This window comes from Helianthus annuus, chromosome 9 (genome assembly GCF_002127325.2).
Source record: "Helianthus annuus cultivar XRQ/B chromosome 9, HanXRQr2.0-SUNRISE, whole genome shotgun sequence".
NCBI lineage: Eukaryota > Viridiplantae > Streptophyta > Magnoliopsida > Asterales > Asteraceae > Helianthus > Helianthus annuus.
In genome coordinates, this window is record NC_035441.2 from 152509568 (window position 1) to 152529975 (window position 20408).

Consider the following 20408-nt stretch of genomic DNA (forward strand, 5'->3'; position numbering starts at 1 on the left):
TGGGTAATAACAAAGGACAAATTAGTAATTTACCAATGGGGGTAATTATGCGACTTAACAGGAATGTTGGGGGGGGGGGTAAAATGGAAGGGTAATATAGTCATTTCAACTAAGAGTTAACAGATCTGTTATTGACTTTGACGCCGGGGGGTAAGGTTGCGACATAACAGTGAACAGTGGGGGGTAAAATTGCAATTATTTCCTTAGGGGGGTAGACATGCCAATGACCCCTAACCTCAAGGGGTAAAATTGCAGTTTACTCTAATTCCTATAAAGTAAATATAAGCAACTCCAAAATAACATTTTAATATGGTGTAGCTGATTAATACGAAAGTTGTTAATACTTTACATTCCAAAATCATAGGATTTGACTGCTAAACAATTTTATTAATTTTATTTTCTTTAATTGTTGATCAATCATGTCTAAACAATATGGCGTTATTCAAGCCATGTTACTAGAACGTAGACACATGACGTGGAATGATTTCAAAATGCCCTTTTTGTCATGCTTTTGGCTGATACGATATAAAATGGTTTGTGACTTTCATGTATTGGTTTTTGAAACTGTGACAAGTTCATAATTGTTGGGGAAGCCTCATAGAGGACGATGAGTCCATAACTAGGGGACAAGTAATGTAAACACCCAAAGGCAAATCCTACATCGTTCGTGGAAATGAAAGATTCTTGGTTCATAAGGAATGTGTTACCTCTTAAATCACCAACACATATTGGGCTTAATGCTAGTGAATGAGGTAAGAACTCTATAGTGAAATGTGCGTAGGTGGGAGTAGTACCAACATGGGTAACCTTCTGGGATGTCTGCACCAAAGCAACCAAAAATAAATATGTGAGATCTTTGTGGACAAAGCAGACAATATTGGAATGAGTGCCCAATGGTGAAGCATGCTCAATCCTAAAGGTCAATAGCATGTGTAGCCTTGTAAATGGAACCGACATGTTTATGTTTATACATAAGTTGTGCTTGAGCTCACCAATGTAAGCTTAGGTATAAATTTTTTAAACACATGACACACGGTTAGCTAGACATGATACGTTTTCGCTGTTAAGTCAGGTGCGAGTTGTGCATGGACGCACAGGGTCTCAAGCTTGGTGTTACACATATCTGATAAGGTATCATCTCTACTATCTTATTTGGAGCCAGGTTGACATTTTTAGCAGCAGTTTCAAGAGCATAACTCTAAAAGGAGAGAGGCAGATTTGTACGACTCGTCATTAATCGAACCATGTCTAATAAGTTTCGATTTCTCCTCTCAAACATGCCATTTGACTGTGGCGTTCCACGTGTTGTAAGTTGAGAAATGGTAATACATTTCTTAAGAGGCTCGTCAAATTCATAGCTTAGAAACTTGCCACTTCAGTTCGATCGAATAGCCTTTATAGTTTTACAAAGTTAGTTTATACTTCATTTTGGAAGACTTCGTGTAACATTCGGGCCCCCTCAACACCAATATTGTCCGCTTTGCCCCCGATGAGTTGCCCATCCAGGAACTCAAGGATTTGTTTTTGCTTGCCCCTATGGAGACTTCCCACGATGTCACCCATCCTGGTACTACTCACATTATGTTTATAGCACAACATATATTCAATTATATTATTTTTGTTTGATGTTTTATTATTGACTTTATTCTAAAAAAAGCTTTTAGGTAATATATTGACTATTGGTGTTAATAATTCCTATAAAGTAAATATAAGCAACTCCAAAATAACATTTTAATCTAGTTTTGCTGATAAATACGAAAGTTGTTAATACTTTACATTCCAAAATCGTATGATTTGACTGCTAAACAATTTTATTAATTTTATTTTCTTTAATTGTTGATCAATCATGTCTAAACAATATGGCGTTATTCAAGCCATGTTACTAGAACGTAGACACATGACGTGGAATGATTTCGAAATGCCCCTTTTGTCATGCTTTTGGCTGATACGATATAAAATGGTTTGTGAGTTTCATGTATTGATTTTTGAAACTGTGACAAGTTCATAATTGTTGGGGAAACCTGATAGAGGACGATGAGTCCATAACTTGGGGACAGGAAATATAAACACCCAAAGGCAAATCCTACATCGTTCGTGGAAATGAAAGATTCTTAGTTCATAAGGAATATGTTACCTCTTAAATCACCAACACATATTGGGCTTAATGTTAGTGAATGAGGTAAGAACTCTATAGTGAAACGTGCGTAGGTGGGAGTAGTACCAACATGGGTAACCTTCTGGGATGTCTGCACCGAAGCAACCAAAAATAAATATGTGAGCTCTTTGTGGACAAAGCGGACAATATTGGAATGAGTGCCCAATAGTGAAGCATGCTCAATCCTAAAGGTCGATAGCATGTGTAGCCTTGTAAATGGAACCGACATGTTTATGTTTATACGTAAGTTGTGCTTGAGCTCACCAATGTAAGTGTAACACCCCGTGTTTTCGAATGTCAAAGTCAAAGTCAAAGTCCAAGTTAACTTTGACTTTCTTTGACTATAATTAGTCTATTTTATGTTTTATTGTATTATGTGGAGTAAGTGTTGTAATCAAGAAAGAATTGAAGTAATCGAATGATTGATCGACGCGAACCGACTTACGACTGTGAATAGTAGGAAGTAACAATGCGATAAAGTTAATCAATCAATAATCAAGCTAATCAAATCATCAATCGAACTCGAATCTCGTACTATGCGAATTGGGTGTTATATTACTTGTGTGTGTGCCTTACGTGTTACCTGTGCGTGCTTACTTTATGATTTGTGTGGTATTCAATCGAATCAATCGAAACTCAAATCGAAACTCGAATCTCAAATCAAATGCAATCGAACTATGACAAATGGTAACGTAAGGACAGTGTGAAATATAGAGATTGTATGTTAGATATAGTAGTTGGGACTGAAAGTAATTTGAATAGGAAACTCTACCATACTCGTCTTGTCTTCAATCGAAACCGAAATAACAAAAATCGTCGCACTGAACACTCGAACCAGGCTGTTGATCGATCAGGCTGTCAGCCGATCGAACAGCCCAGCCGATCAGACAGACTGCTCGATCGAGCAGGCTGTCCGATCGGGATGCCTGGCCGAACGGCCAGCCCTTTCCTCTTTTGGAGCCTATAAATAGGGCTGTCATTGTCATTCTTTCCACTTTTGGAAACTCTTTGACCGACCAGCTCGTGCTCCTCACATTTTCTCAGTTTTCTTCCGATTCCGGTAAGTTTTCATCCTAAATCTTGTACTTTCTTGATCAAAACATGCTCCTACACCTTTCTATCTTTCAAATCTTGATTTCTAACCGTGAAATCACCAAGATCTAAGCATTCTTGGATGATGTCATCATGGTGTTCTTCAAGAACATCATGTTTTGGCTTCAATCCACCATGAATAGCTCGGAACTAACCGATTTCCACATAAACAAGCTAAGATCTATCAAAGATCTAAACATTTACATGATGTGAAGGATTGAAAGAAGGAATTCCAACTTTCTTTCAACTCTTTTACACTCGATGCCTTCAAACCGGTAGAAACGGAGTTTGAGTCAACTCAGTAATCATTCCAATGGTTGTGCGATTCAAGACCCGGGTTCTATCCACGAAGTTCACCGACTTCGGGTTAAATGTTAAATCGCAGTTCCGAACCGTTCACCGGCCGGACGTGGGTGGTTCCTGTCCGAGCAGGAGAAACAAGTAAGAACGAAGGTTCCCTGGTTAAGCTCGTTGTCAAACTACCTCGATATAACGTCTAATAATCAGAACAGCCAAGTGTTAGACGAACAGGCCGACCAGGTCAGGATGGTGGCCGAACGGTTAGACTGTTCGAACGAACAGCCCAACCGATCGGACATGCCAGCCGATCGACCAGGCCAGCCGATCGGCTAGCATATGGCCCCACACCTTACAATTTCATGAAGTATGGTATTGAACGAGGTACTGTTCGATCGAACAGCTGTTCGTCAACATTACTCCTCGGATCATGAGATACTATGCTTCAACAATTAATCGATTTTCAATTCGTTCGACATATTGGAATGCCACCCGATCGAGCATGCTGTTCGATCGAGTATGCTGTTCAATCGAGCGACATCTTGCTGAGGACTACTACTGAAGTTCCTAACCGATCGGTTAAGCCGGCCGATCGAACAGACAGTTCGACCGACCGACCTAAAAGGTAAGAACACTTCAGTGTTCTCAAATACTACAACGAAAACTTCAAAAGTTCCAACCATCATACACAAACACATCTTACTCAAGGGAAGAAACAATCCACTCGAACAGTCTAGCCGATCGAGCCTACCGGCCGATCAAACAGGCTGTCCGAACGGACTGTCTAACCGAACGAACGACCCGTTGATCGAACCTACTGTTCGATCGACCAGGCTGTTCGACCCTTCATCACTTGTTTCCATTTTACGTGTATTCACCGTTATGCTATCGAACTATTCAGGCTAACCCTACTCCCAAGCGCTCCCTTTAATCCATCAACCAATCGCTGTGCGTATATTCGATCCCTTTTTGCTTTTAGCACTTTTGGGTGTTACATACGTTACTTATATCAAAATACAATCGATCACAGTACTCAAACTATTTGAACGGTAACCAATATGCATGTATTACGTGACTAAATGAATGCTTGTTGATTGTGTTTACACGTGGAATGTTGTCTACCTGCCTTAACGACGTAGTACTATAGTTTGGACTCAGCACCCGTTCACACGGGGGTTGTTAAGGACAATTACTTGCATGGATTACAGTGGTAATCATGTATTGCGAACCGTCTCGGACGGTCAACCCGCAGTCATTGGTATCGATAGGTCCATGTCGATAATTAACATGCTTCGTTTTCCTCTGTGTACGTGCTGGTTATGCGTAAACTATTCGAACTCTATATGCTATTATTAAACTTGTATGCTCACCTTTACATTATATGTATTGACTTTATTTTAACCTATGTGACAGGTGTTTAAGATGTTTGCTTGCTAGGAAAGCGAGGCTAGAATAAAGCTCTAGTGGCCCCCCAACAAATAGTTGTCTGTCAGGAAAAAGCAACTAGAGCATAGTTGTCTGTAGATCTTGTAAGGCCGGGTCTTTGGGAGCATTCGAACAGTATTTATTTGTTTTACTTTAAATCTGAGTTATCGGAACAGAATATTGGCTGCTTGTTATCTGTAATAATTTGTTTGATATTTGGGACACGGTATGGGACATGTTATTTAAACTGAATAGTGATGATAATTGTTATGGAAACTTCTGGACAATCTGTTTCGCTCAGTGCCATGCCCCGATGATTCCGCCATCGGTTGGGGTGTGACAGATTGGTATCAGAGCCATAACTATAGGGAATTAGGCTAGACACGACCTAGTCCGGGTCGCTGTCTTAGAGACCTAGACTATAGTTAGGAACCAACAGACCAAGCTTATATGCTAGATCCTGATATTCTTCGCTATCACTGCACTCGAATTTTCAAGTAAAGTCAAGCGATTTAGTCGAGATTAGGTGTGAAAGCCGCAAACTCTCGACTAAATTGTTTGATCAATGCTGATTTTATCAATTCATCAATGATTTCCTCATTATTTTTAATAACGAACGAGGAGAATTATACCAAATCAGGAGTAAAATCCATATTTTGATGAATAATCTCCTCAAATTTTACTAAAACAAGGAAGAAATTGCTAAGCTAGGGGTGAAACCCGAACCTTGGCAACTTATTCCAACTTTTACTCATCTCACCAAAGCCTCGACGGACTCCAACGACCTGAACTCACGAGTATGACATAGGGAATACGTGTTGAATGCCCAAGAATCGAGGCAGAAACGTGATCCCGAAGGTCGAAAAGTGACGACAAGTCTATTGTGAATAGTCGAATGTCTAGTAGCCGCAGACAATCCATTTCCTCGATTTTATGTGTTTCGATTCTGAGCCCGCAACTGCCTACTCTGATCATTCGTCGATTTTAAGTATTTTAAGTGTGCTTGCCTGTTTAAATGTTTAATTTTGATGTTCGCTCGATTTTTGCTATCACTTCGATCGACACACACGACTCGTATTGCTACCCTATCTCAAGACGCTAACAAGTCGCTGCAATTCTAGACAATACTATGATACGATATACGCTATACTCTACTCGACATACTATACGATTACGTGGTACTATTCGATATGCTATGCGCGATCACTATATACGAATGACACGCGAGCTTGGAATGATAGGTTTCTGTATTCTGACTGCATCTGTGATTAAATGCCTATGTGCTTATGTGCTTCTGTGTTATGTGTCTCTATGCTCTATGTGCCTATGTGCTTCTGTGATTACGTGAATCTGCGGTTATGTGCATACGTGTTTGTGTGATGCTGTGTGATGCGTGTTTTGACGTGTTTCTAAGCTTTAGTAAATAGTAGACGTGTGAGGTGAGATTCGATTTGTTGTGTCTGAGACATACGACGATGTCTGTTGCAGACCATGTCGTTATCTGGACACCGAACCCCACTTACTCACCAAGAGAAGAGAGACAGGCATCTCGCTACTATCATTGCCAAGAGTGTGGCAAAAGCTGTGAGCGATGTCTTTGAAAACGCCAGCAAATCGTCGGAGGAATCGCGAATCGATGCTCCTAAAGATACCACCAAGACTGGTTTCAGCTTTAAACAGTTCAAGGCATGCGGACCAAAGGAATTCACCGGAGAAGATGGCCCAACAGCTATGTTTCAATGGTTCGATTCTATCGAAGTCACTCTGCGCCAAAGTGGTTGTCCAGAAAATCTCCGCACCCTCAATGCTACAGGCGTCTTCCAGTCCCGAGCTCTAGACTGGTGGACGGCCGAACAAAACAAACGCGGGAATGATGCAGCTTATGAGCTAACATGGAAGGAGCTGAAAGCCATCATGATGGACGAATTCTGCCCTCCCCATGAACGCCAAAAGCTGGAGGACGAGTTTTGGAACATTAAGTAGAAGGATGGAGATAACGCTGCCTTGACTGCACGCTTTAAACAGCTCAGCATCATTTGTCCCGATCAAGTCAAGATGTCAGACATGGCCATCAAGAAGTATATTCGAGCTCTACCCGATTGTGTTGCCGATTTCGTTCATGCTGCCAAGCCATCATCGATTGAGGAGACTTACCTACTTGCCGACGAGATCAATGACAAGCGGGTAAAGTCTGGCTTTTGGGATAAGCATACCAAGTCTCTGCATCAAGCCACCGCCACATCGACCGTCGACACCGCCACTGCTCAACCCTCTAAGTCATCAAGAAGAAAGAAGAAGCACAACAACAACAGCTCCAGCAACAAGAACTGTGCTGTGAGAATGCCTGCTGTCCCTCTGCAAGCCGTATAGGCTCAGCAGCAGTCTCACCACCGACAAGCTCCAGTGATCAATGCGCCGCCAGCTAAGCGCGCTTACACAGGTCCCCACCCGCTCTGCCCGACATGCTCATACCATCATCCGGTGGGAATCGCCTGTCGCTTCTGCGCCCACTGCAACCTTTACGGGCATTTCACTGCGAATTGTCGTTATGGTCCCCGTCAAGCCCCAGTTCAAGCCGCCGCTCATCAAGCCCTACTTCCAGCCCCTCAAGGCCAACCTGCAGCTCAAGCACCCGCGGTCAATGCTCGAGTCTGCTTTGCATGTGGTGATCCTAACCACTTTGCAAACATGTGCCCGAACAGGGTTGTGAAACAAGAACCCCAGCAGCAGCACCAACAGCAGCAGCCTCAGCAGCAACAGCAAGCAGCCCGTGCCAGAACCTTTAACATCAATGCCCGTCAAGCCCAGGCTGACAACAACGTGGTTAATGGTACGTTCCTTGTGAATGGTATTTGTGCATCATGTTTGTTTGATACTGGAGCCGATAACTGCTTTCTGTCGTTTGAATTCGAGAAGCTCCTTAGTCGTAAGCGTTCTTATCTCCCCTCATCATTCAAAGTTGAAGTTGCTACTGGAAGAACTGTCGCCGTTAACTCTGTCCTTCGTAATTGTACCCTCGAGCTCAACAATCACATCTTCCCAATCGACCTTATTCCGATGCAACTCGGAATTTTGACGTCATAGTAGGCATGGACTTTCTTCGCGAAAACCATGCTGAAGTTGTGTGCTTTGAAAAGATGATTCGATTCTCGCTCGCGAATGGTGATCTATTATGTGTGTACGGCGAAACAGCTTCAAAAGGTCTCAAACTCATGTCATGCGTCCAAGCTAGCAAGTATCTCCGCAAGGAATACAGTGCTTTCTTGGCCAACATTGTAGTAGCGGAGAAGGAAAAGAAAAAGAAGGTTGAAGTCAAAGACGTCCCAGTGGTTCGTGAATTTCCTCAGGTGTTCCCTGATGATCTTCATGGACTACCGCCAAGTCGTGATATCGACTTTCGTATCGACCTTATTCCTGGAGCTAACCCTGTTGCTAAAGCCCCTTATCGACTCGCGCCATCCGAAATGAGGGAACTCTCAAACGAACTCCAGGAGTTACTTGAAAAAGGCTTCATTCGCCCGAGCACCTCTCCTTGGGGCGCGCCAGTCCTTTTCGTCAAAAAGAAGGATGGGTCGTTTAGGATGTGCATCGACTATCGGGAATTGAATAAGCTGACCATCAAGAACCGTTACCCTTTGCCTTGCATCGATGACTTATTTGATCAGCTGCAAGGTGCCAAGTCTTTCTCGAAGATCGATCTACGTTCAGGCTATCATCAGTTGCGCATACAAGAGGAAGATATACCCAAAACCGCTTTTTGCACTCGATACGACCACTATGAGTTCGTTGTTATGCCTTTTGGTCTAACCAACGCACTCGTGGTTTTTATGGATCTGATGAATCGCGTGTGTAAGCCTTATCTTGACCGTTTCGTCATCGTGTTCATCGATGATGTCTTGATTTATTCCAAGTCGAAAGCCGAACAGGCGCAACATCTACGTTTGGTTCTCGAGTTACTCCAGGGGAACCAACTCTATGCCAAGTTCTCCAAGTGTGAATTCTGGTTGGAGGAGGTTCAGTATCTAGGTCACATTGTGAATAGTCAGGGTATTCATGTCGATTCCGCGAAGATTGAAGCAGTTAAAAGCTGGATTACGCCTAAGAACCCGTCTGAAGTCCGATCATTTCTGGGACTAGCGGGCTATTATCGACGATTTATCGAAGGATTCTCTAAGATCGCTGTGCCGCTTACCGCTCTTACCCATAAAGACAGGTCTTTTGTTTGGGGAACCGAACAAGAGTATGCTTTTCAAACCCTTAAGCGCAAGCTCTGCAATGCTCCCGTCCTCACATTGCCAGACGGAAACAACGATTTCATTGTCTACTGTGATGCTTCCAACCTTGGTCTTGGCTGTGTTCTCATGCAACGAGACAAGGTTATAGCTTACGCATCTCGTCAGCTCAAAATCCACGAAAAGAACTATACAACCCACGATCTTTAATCAGAGAGAACTTAACATACGTCAACGCCGATGGGTAGAACTTCTTAACGATTACGATTGTGAGATTCGTTATCACCTGGGCAAGGCAAATGTTGTAGCTGACGCACTTAGCAGACGGAGTTATTTGCTCAGTATTCGCAATACCCAAGCCCAGCACAATCTCGAAGCTCTCATCCGCAAAGCCCAACATGCTTGTTTTAATGAACGCACTTTGAAGAAGGAGAGAATCTATCACGATGGAGCTTCAGCTTATAACAAAGCAGATGGGATTTTCTATTATCTGGACCGAATTTGGATCCCTAAGCGAACCAATTTGCGAAAGATTATAATGAATGAAGCCCACAAGTCCCGATACTCTATTCATCCCGGTGCCGATAAAATGTATCAGGATCTTCGTTACAAGTACTGGTGGCCGGGTATGAAACGGGATATCGCCCTCTATGTTGGAAGTTGCCTGACTTGTGCGAGAGTTAAGGCTGAATATCAACGACCTTCTGGCTTACTCGAACAACCTCCAATCCCCATATGGAAGTGGGAGAGTATAGCTATGGATTTCATAACCAAACTTCCGCCCACGCCATCAGGTCACGACAACATTTGGGTTATAGTTGATCGTCTGACCAAATCAGCCCACTTTTTGCCAATACGGGAAGACTACAAGGTAGAACGACTAGCCCGAATCTACACCGACGAGATCATTTGTAATCATGGTACGCCTCGTGACATCATTTCAGACCGTGATGCTCGGTTTACTTCGCGATTGTGGGAAACGTTTCAAGCGGCCCTTGGTACGTCGCTTAACCTGAGTACTGCATTCCATCCTCAAACTGACGGACAGACTGAAAGAACGATCCGTACTCTTGAAGACATGCTCCGCGCGTGTGTCATAGACTTCGGAGGTAGTTGGAACAAATACCTACCGTTAGTCGAATTCTCGTACAACAACAGCTATCATGCCAGCATACAAATGGCACCATTCGAGGCTTTATGATGTGTGTTGGTGTGTATATAATTTAGATATATAATTAAGCCCTTTTTACACCTTTAGCCAAGTTTTAAATTTATAAAACACGATATTCACTAACACTAAACACACATATGGGCAAGTGCACCCATCGTGGACGTAGTATAGTGTTGGTAAGATCCCGAGGTCGTCCAAGGACACAAGAGCTTTTAATACCGGTTTATCCTCAACGTCTAATCAAATCAAAAAGTGAGAAAAATGTTTTTAAACTAAGAAAATAAAAACTAACTAAATGCTGAAAAATAAAATAAAATAAAAACAGATAGACAAGATGAATCACTTGGATCCGAATCGTGTATTAGTATAACCTTTGATTATTTTCGCACTTTTGCACTTGTTTAAGAGATTATCTTAGTTATTGTAGTAGGCCCCTCTTTTGAAGGCGACGTTACCCTCAACCCAGTAGTTTAAGTCAGCAAGGATACAATCCTAAAGGGTCGGATTATTGGAAGATAATGAATTAAGTTATTAATGAAAATTATGGTAGGCCCCGCTTTTGGCGGTGACGTTACCCTCGACTAAGTAGTCTGAGTCAGCAGGGATACAGTCCTAAATAGCCGGGTTATAGTATTAATAGTAGTTAACTTATGAGGGGGTCAAAGAGTTTGGATCCCCGCCATCCAATACCTATGGGCATTGAAGGAGATCCTACTAAATTTGACCCAGGTCCCAAGCAGGACCTCTAAACGCTGAACAAGGGCAAGACCCTTACCAAACCGTTCCCTTAACCCCCGACCAGGTAGCTAACATACCTCCATATAGACCGTGGAGATATGAATGGTGAAAATCTTTTATTTTATATAGACAGTAAAATAATGCCAAGACACCACGGACAAACGATAAGGAAAGATCACCTTCAACATAAGCAACTAGTTATTAAAGTCATTAATACAAAACCAAATAAAAAGTGCAAAAGATTAAAAATAAAAAGTATTATACAAAACACTTGTCTTCACCAAGTGATGTAAGAGACTTAGGCAAACATGGCCTTGATTGTCAAGAACTCTTACGATCAATCTTGGATCCCAAGACGACTCACACACTCTATGATGGACAATGGATGATGGTGGTGGATGATGGTGTTATGGTGGTGGTGGGTGGTGGATGAAGTGTGAGAGAGGTGGTGTGCCAAGGGATGAGATGGAATGAAACCAAGCACCCCTATTTATAGGCTGAACAGAAGGCTGGGCACGGCCCCGTGTCCGCTGGACACGCCCCCGTGCCCGCTGGACACGCCCCCGTGCCCGTCTGACAGTCTCTCTCCTCATTAATTGTAATTCGCAATTACAATTAATGCGCCTGCTGTACTTTCACCACGCCCCCGTGCTCACTGGACATGGCCCCGTGGTGGGCAATGGAAGCTTCTACAAGTTTGTCTTTTATGCTGCTTCTTGGGCACGGCCCCGTGCTGGCTGAGCACGGGGCGTGTTCAGGCTTCTGTTTTCTCTTCTTTGCTTTGGAGGATGCCGTTGAGGGTCCGGGCAGTCTTCTTTTATTCCTTTCCTTGTGTTTATGCTAGAATTAGTTGTCTTTTTGCTTCTTTTGTGAATTTGAGCTCATTTCATCCTGAAAATACAAAAGGAAGACAAAAACACTCTTTTTCCAACATTAGTACTTAAAAAGGGTTAGTTTTATGCCTTAATTGATGTGATTTATATGTTGCATTTTACACACATCACTTTATATGGGAGAAGATGTCGTTCGCCTATTGTGTGGCACGAGATCGGTCATTCGCAATTAACCGGTCCTGAGTTACTACAAGAAACGACTGACAAAATCCTCTAGATTCGAGACAACTTGGCAAAGGCCAGGGATAGACAGAAAAGTTACACCGATAGAAGACGCAAGCCCTTTGAATTTGACGTTGGCGACTACGTACTCCTAAAGGTATCACCTTGGAAGGGTGTAGTCAGATTCGGCAAGAAAGGGAAACTAGCGCCTCGATATGTTGGACCTTTTAAGATTTTGGAAAGGATCGGAAAAGTCGCCTACAAACTCGAACTACCGGAGGAACTCAGTAACGTCCACCCGACTTTCCATGTGTCGAACCTCCGAAAATGCCTAGCTGACCATGATCTGATTGTACCTCTCGACGATCTTCAGGTCAACGAAACGCTACACTTCGTGGAAAAGCCTGTCGAAATCATGGATCGCCAAACCAAGCAACTCAGACGCTCACGCATCCCTATCGTGAAAGTCCGATGGGAAGGCAAACGGGGCGCGGAGTTCACTTGGGAACTCGAAAGCGACATGAAGGCTAAGTACCCGCATTTGTTCAAATGAAGATCTGAAGCGTCAAATTGGTAATTCACGGTGCTGTGCAGCTTCGAGCCTAATTTTGGGACGAAATTCCCTAAACAAGGGGAGGCTGTAACACCCCGTGTTTTCGAATGTCAAAGTCAAAGTCAAAGTCCAAGTCAACTTTGACTTTCTTTGACTATAATTAGTCTATTTTATGTTCTACTGTATTATGTGGAGTAAGTGTTGTAATCAAGAAAGAATCGAAGTAATCGAATGATTGATCGACGCGAACCGACTTACGACTGTGAATAGTAGGAAGTAACAATGCGATAAAGTTAATCAATCAATAATCAAGCTAATCAAATCGTTAATCGAACTCGAATCTCGAACTATGCGAATTTGGTGTTATATTACTTGTGTGTGTGCCTTACATGTTACCTGTGCGTGCTTACTTTATGATTTGTGTGGTATTCAATCGAATCAATCGAAACTCAAATCAAAACTCGAATCTCAAATCAAATGCAATCGAACTATGACGAATGGTAACGTAAGGACAGTGTGAAATATAGATGATTGTATGTTAGATATAGTAGTTAGGACTGAAAGTAATTTGAATAGGAAACTCTATCGTACTTGTCTTGTCTTCAATCGAAACCGAAATATCAAAAATCATCGCACCGAACACTCGAACCAGGCTGTTGATCGATCAGGCTGTCAGCCGATCGAACAGCCCAGCCGATCGGACAGACTGTCCGATCGAGCAGGCTGTCCGATCGGGATGCCTGGCCGATCGGCCAGCCCTTTCCTCTTTTGGAGCTTATAAATAGGGCTGTCATTGTCATTCTTTCCACTTTTGGAAACTCTCTGACCGACCAGCTCGTGCTCCTCACCATTTCTCAGATTTCTTCCAATTCCGGTAAGTTTTCATCCTAAATCTTGTACTTTCTTGATCAAAACATGCTCCTACACCTTTCTATCTTTCAAATCTTGATTTCTAACCGTGAAATCACCAAGATCTAAGCATTCTTGGATGATGTCATCATGGTGTTCTTCAAGAACATCATGTTTTAGCTTCAATCCACCATAAATAGCTCTGATCTAACCGATTTCCACATAAACAAGCTAAGATCTATCAAAGATCTAAACATTTACATGATGTGAAGGATTGAAAGAAGGAATTCCAACTTTCTTTCAACTCTTTTACACTCGATGCCTTTAAACCGGTAGAAACGGAGCTTGAGCCAACTCACTAATCATTCCAATGGTTGTGCGATTCAAAACCCGGTTCTATCCACGAAGTTCACCGACTTCGGGTTAAACGTTAAACCGTAGTTCCGAACCGTTCACTGGCCGGACGTGGGTGGTTCCTGTCCGAGCAGGAGAAACAAGTAAGAACGAAGGTTCCCTGGTTAAGCTCGTTGTCAAACTACCTCGATATAACGTCAAATAATCAGAACAGCCAAGTGTTAGACGACCAGGTCAGGATGCTGGCCGAACGGTTAGACTGTTCGATCGAACAGCCCAACCGATCGGATATGCCAGCCGATCGACCAGGCCAGCTGATCGGCTAGCATATGGCCCCACACCTTACAATTTCATGAAGTATGGTATTGGACGAGGTACTGTTCGATCGAACAGCTGTTCGCCAACATTACTCCTCGGATCATGAGATACTATGCTTCAACACTTAATCGATTTTCAATTCGTTCGATGTATTGGAATGCCACCCGATCAAGCATGCTGTTAGATCGAGTATGCTGTTCGATCGAGCGACATCTTGCTGAAGACTACTACTGAAGTTCCTAACCGATCGGTTAAGCCGGCCGATCGAACAGACCATTCGATCGATCGACCTGAAAGGTAAGAACACTTCAGTGTTCTCAAATACTACAACGAAAACTTCAAAAGTTCAAACCATCATACACAAACACATCTTACTCAAGGGAAGAAACAATCCAATCGAACAGTCCAGCCGACCGAGCCTACCGGCTGATCGAACAGGCTGTCCGAACGGACTGTCTAACCGAACGAACGACCCGTCCGATCGAACCTGCTATTAGATCGACTAGACTGTTCGACCCTACATCACTTGTTTCCATTTTACGTGTATTCACCGTTATGCTATCAAACTATTCAGGCTAACCTTACTCCCAATCGCTCCCTTCAATCCATCAACCAAACGCTGTGAGTATACTCGATCCCTTTTTGCTTTTAGCACTTTTGGGTGTTACATACGTTACTTATATCAAAATACAATCGATCACACTACTCAAACTATTTGAACGCTAACCAATATGCATGTATTACGTGACTAAATGAATGCTTGTTGATTGTGTTTACACGTGGAATGCTGTCTACCTGCCTTAACGACGTAGTACTATAGTTTGGACACAGCACCCGTTCACACGGGGGTTGTTAAGGACAATTACTTGCATGGATTACGGTGGTAATCATGTATTGCGAACCTTCTCGGACGGTCAACCCGCAGTCATTAGTATCGATAGGCCCATGTCAATAATTAACATGCTTCGTTTTCCTCTGTGTACGTGCTGGTTATGCGTAAACTATTCGAACTCTATATGCTATCATCAAACTTGTATGCTCACCTTTACATTATATGTATTGACTTTATTTTAACGTATGTGACAGGTGTTTAAGATGTTTGCTTGCTAGGAAAGCGAGGCTAGAATAAAGCTCTAGAGGCCCCCAACAAATAGTTGTCTGTCAGGAAAAAGCAACTAGAGCATAGTTGTTTGTAGATCTTGTCAGGCCGGGTCTTTAGGAGCATTCGAACAGTATTTATTTGTTTTACTTTAAATCTGAGTTGTTGGAACAGAATATTGGCTGGTTGTTATTTGTAATAATTTGTTTGATATTTGGGACACGGTATGGGACGTGTTATTTAAACTGAATAGTGATGATAATTGTTATGGAAACTTCTGGACAATCTATTTCGCTCAGTGCCATGCCCCGATGATTCCATCGGTTGGGGTGTGACAGTAAGCTTACGTATAATTTTTTTAAACACATGACACACGGTTAGCTAGACATGATACGTTTTCGCTGCTAAGTCAGGTGCGAGTTGTGCATGGACGCACGAGGTCTCAAGCTGGGTGTTACACATATCGGATAAGGTATCATCTCTACTATCTTATTTGGAGCCAGGTTGGCATTTTTAGCAGCAGTTTCAAGAGCATAACTCTAAAAGGAGAGAGGCAGATTTGTACGACTCGTCATTAATCGAACCATGTCTAATAAGGTTCAATTTCTCCTCTCAAACATGCCATTTGACTGTGGCGTTCCACGTGTTGTAAGTTGAGAAATGGTAATACATTTCTTAAGAGGCTCGTCGAATTCATAGCTTAGAAACTTGCCACTTCAGTTCGATCGAATAGCCTTTATAGTTTTACAAAGTTGGTTTTATACTTCATTTTGGAAGACTTCGTGTAACATTCGGGCCCCCTCAACACCAATATTGTCCGCTTTGCCCCCGATGAGTTGCCCATCCAGGAACTCACGGATTTGTTTTTCATTGCCCCTATGGAGACTTCCCAGGATGTCACCCATCCTGGTACTACTCCCACCTGAGCACGTTTAACAGTGAAGTTTTCATGTGCTCCACAACCAACTAAGCCAAAACGAATGAACCAAGAATCTCTCCTGGCCACGACCGATGTGGGATTTGCCTAAGGTGTCACAATGGTCTATGTTAATTTGTAAATCATCTCGATAGTCGGTATCGTTACAACCACTCCCCTAGGGACTCATCTTCCTCGATGAGGTTTGCCCCACCATCCCGAACGAAACTTGAGTGGCTCTGATACCATTTGTAACATCTAGCCCCTCTCACCATCAATATTGTCCATTTTTCCCCCGATGGGTTGCCCATCTAGGAACTCACGGATTTGTTTTTGGTTGCCACATTTGAGACTTCACAGGAGGTCACCCGTCCTGGTACTGCTCCTACCTGTGCACGCTTAACTGTGGAGTTTTCATGTGCTCCACAACCAACGAAGCCCAAAATGTGTTGGTAATTTAAGAGGTGAGGAATGTCTTTTGAACCAAGAATCTCTCCTTGCCACGGCCGATGTGGGATTTGCCTAGGGTGTCATAATGGTCCATGTTAATCTTTCGGTAATCGGTGTCGATATCATTACAATAAATTGTAACGATACCGACTATCGAGATGACTTATAAATTAAAATGGGACATTGTGACACCTTAGGCAAATCCCACATCGGCCGTGGCCAGGAGAGATTCTTGGTTCATAAGATATTCCACGCCTCTTAAATTACCAACGCGTTTTGGGCTTAGTTGGTTGTGGATGTCACACCCTGAAATATCAGAGCTGGCGTGACTGGAGCGGTATCTTCATTGCACAACGGAAGCAGTTAAGCTAAGACTTCTAGAAAACGAACGCCCACTAAGTACTCGAATCTCCAATGGTTCTCCTATTCCAACCGTGCCATAAATTGAGAAAGTAACCTGAGAAAGAAACATGCAAAAAATCAACATAATGTTGAGTGAGTTCATAGTTTGTTTTGAAAAAGATTTAAACAAATACTTTTGTTTACCGGTTTAAAAGTTGTGGAGAAAATTTAGTAAAATCATTTTCTCGGCGTGTTATTTGAAAATTGTGGGTCTAGCCCACGATAGTCTTTGTAAGCAGGACCAACCCGTCCTCTTACTTATACATAAGTTGAAAAAAAACGTTACCAAAGTTCGTAAATCCATGTGTTATGAGTTTGCATCAAATGAATCTTAAAAACATTTGAAAGTTTTGAGTATCGAAAGTTGGTATGTAAAGCGTCTATGAATATGTTGATCATTAATGTTTCGCGAGGACATTAATATGTGTGCCGACATAGGAAGCACTCAACCCGGTAGACGATTTAAGTGTCGATTAACCTCGACAGGGTCACAACAACACTCTAAGTGGCCACACAAGGACCGTGAGTGGGGCTCGCCTGTACCCATTAGATCTAACCTTTGTTCCGTGGTCCTTAAAAGGATTAATGGTGCCTAAGTTAGTGCCTATTCGCACATGATCTAAGAATTCATTCCCTAGCTTAACATACCCTAGTTAACATGTATTTCAAAAGAAAAGGGGGACATAACCCATTGGGTTGTCTCGTTGTTCGAACGCAGACCAACCCAGTCCCGTTGTATTAACTAGGACATTCTCGTCACAAGTCACGAAAATCATGCACGTTTTGTAAAACCGGTATGTTTAGTATAAATTGTTCGTAAACCATTCGAGTTTCCTTGAAATCCCTTCGCAACATGGTTTAGAAATATGAGTTTTCGTTCATCGAAAAGTTATTTACTTTTGCAAAAACTTGCATGTCTTTCCACACTCGAAAACATTTATAAACATGTAAAACCGTAAAAAAGTGGGGGTTATGAACTCACCTGGATTTCCTTATGCAAAGCTAGCTAAATACGATTCGTGATGGCGTTTCCAAGACATGACTCGCTTGCGTGCATTCTACAATATCCCTAACGTGGAATATCGAATAAGTTTCTAAATAAACGCGGTAACTAAACTACGTGTCACCGAGCTCTACCGAATAGTTGACCGAATTATTCGGCGGTAAGTTGTTAACTTGAAAGAAACGAAGAAGTTATACTCGTTAAGTTTCGTTTATTGTCGGTAATAGTTTACTAAGTCTTGAAAAACACTTAGTTCTTGAGGGACTTAAAATATATAAATATTTATATAAAAATATATAAATATATCGGTAGAATCTCGTTAGTCGTCTTGAAAAGTTGTTTGTTCATGTAATAAACATTTATATGAAAATAACATGTAACGAACTCGTATTGCGTCTCGCGTCGTAGAGGTTCGTTAAAATATATTCGTATGCCGTTAGGCGTTTGAAATAAATATTTATACTATATTTATTTTATAAAAGAATACGAGTCGTTTGGTGTTTGAAATAAATATATAAACCATATTTATTTTTATAAAAGGGTTAGTGTTGTTTGATATTCGAAATAAATATGTAAACTATATTTATTTTTATAAAAGAATCGTCAAGTTAGTGTTTGAAATAAGTATATAACTATATTTATTTTTGTAAAAGAATTCGGTTCGTTTGTTATTGAAAATTAATAAAAAAAAACTATATTTATTTATAAGAGAATTGTCGAATTTTCAATGTTTAAACTAAACATAGATAAAAACGTCCGAAATTTTGATGTCTGAAGTAAGTATAAAAACTATATTCGTTTTTATAAAAGAATCCGAGTCGTTAGACGTTTGAAAATAAATATAAAAGTTATTATATTTATTTTATAAAATACTTCGTGTTATTAACATTTTTGTAAATTATAAAGTATCGTTGAAATTAAATATACTTTGTATTTGATTTTACAAAAATTATTCGAATCCGTTAGTTTCTTTTCATAATAAAACGCGTTTTGGTTTTACGGATTTTCTCGAAAAACGGGCAGAGTTTCCTCTGTTTTTGGATGCCCCCGACAACACAAGTTGTTGTTATTTTTCAAAATTCAATCAAACATTTCAACAATATATGTATATGTATATGTATGAAATAAAATAAGTTTTATAAATACGTATAATATACGAATTCATTAAATTCATTTATAACGTTTCCTTAATCAATCCGGTTTTGAGAGCTCGTTTCACGTGATATAAACTATGAAAATAACTAAATAAACGGCCGTAAAATCTTTACCAAATCCTCATGTCGAAAACGCTAACTGAGTTGACCGAGTCAATTGAGTTGACTCGGGCTGACCGTGTTTGACCGAGTTGACTTGGTTTGACCGAGTCAACTAAAACCAAAGCTAAGTTGACCAGGTTTGACTTCTGTTGACCGAACCAAAATAAGCCGAACTTGACTGAACCGAGTTGCTCCAAGAATACCAAAGCTGACCCGAGCCGTCCCGTTGACCGCCTTTGACTTGTGTTGACTGCCTTGACTGTTTGACCCAGACCCGAACCGAGTTAACTCGGTTTAACCAAGTTGACTCGAACCAAACACCCGAATCCGCAACAATGCGAACACGAACCATCTGAGCATAGCATGACAACCGCCATCATCATTATCATCATCGGAAACGAAAAACAAGGAAATAAGTCTATCGACTTTTTGATATAGTAATAAAAACGAGAAGATTAAGGGGGTTACCGGAAGTCTCGTCGGGGACACCACCACCGTCGTCGGCGAAACTGGTCGCCGGAAATAATCCTCGTCATCGTTGACGGCGAGGGAGAGGGAGAGGAGAACGGGAGTGGTAGGGTTCGAGGGAGTGTGTGTGCTTGTCGCCGGCAGTAATGACGACCTGAGGGGCCGCCGGACTGTCTGTGGTCATCACTGGAGAGGGATCGAGAGGTAGGGGAGGGTATCTGGGGTCTAGTCTGCGCTTGGATGAGAATGGGAAATATTAGGGTTTTGCAAATGAGGTTAGAGGGTTATAACTAGGGGTGTGCAAAAAACCGAATTAACAGAACCATAACTGAATTAACTGACAAAACCGAACCGAAAAAACCAAACCAAATAAAAAACCGGTGGGTCGGTTAATGGTTTTTTAAAAAAAAAAAACCGAAAGTAGCGTTATATTAAGTGGATTGGGCCCAGGGCTCGTTAGCGTGTTTTGAGCGGCCCACATGTTTACATAGCCCGTTTTCGAATCCCGACTGTCATTAAATGTCGTATAATAAAGTTTTAGAGTCGAAATGCTAAAAATTAGGTCGGAAATGGAT

At 41.9% G+C, this 20408-nt stretch overlaps 1 long non-coding RNA gene across 2 annotated transcripts; it reads right to left on the reverse strand.

Annotated features, from left to right (window-relative positions):
* Window positions 1-17121: 17121 nt before the first annotated feature.
* Window positions 17122-20068, reverse strand: LOC110874835. 2 transcript variants are annotated; one of them, XR_004867564.1, is made up of 4 exons: window positions 19834-20068; window positions 19378-19717; window positions 18089-18164; window positions 17122-17161 (listed from the first exon to the last, which is right to left on the reverse strand). It is a non-coding gene; the product is annotated as an uncharacterized LOC110874835 (long non-coding RNA). The 2 variants fall into 2 exon arrangements; XR_002556259.2 differs by having other exon boundaries at window positions 18089-18175.
* Between the last annotated feature and the right edge of the window lie 340 nt (window positions 20069-20408).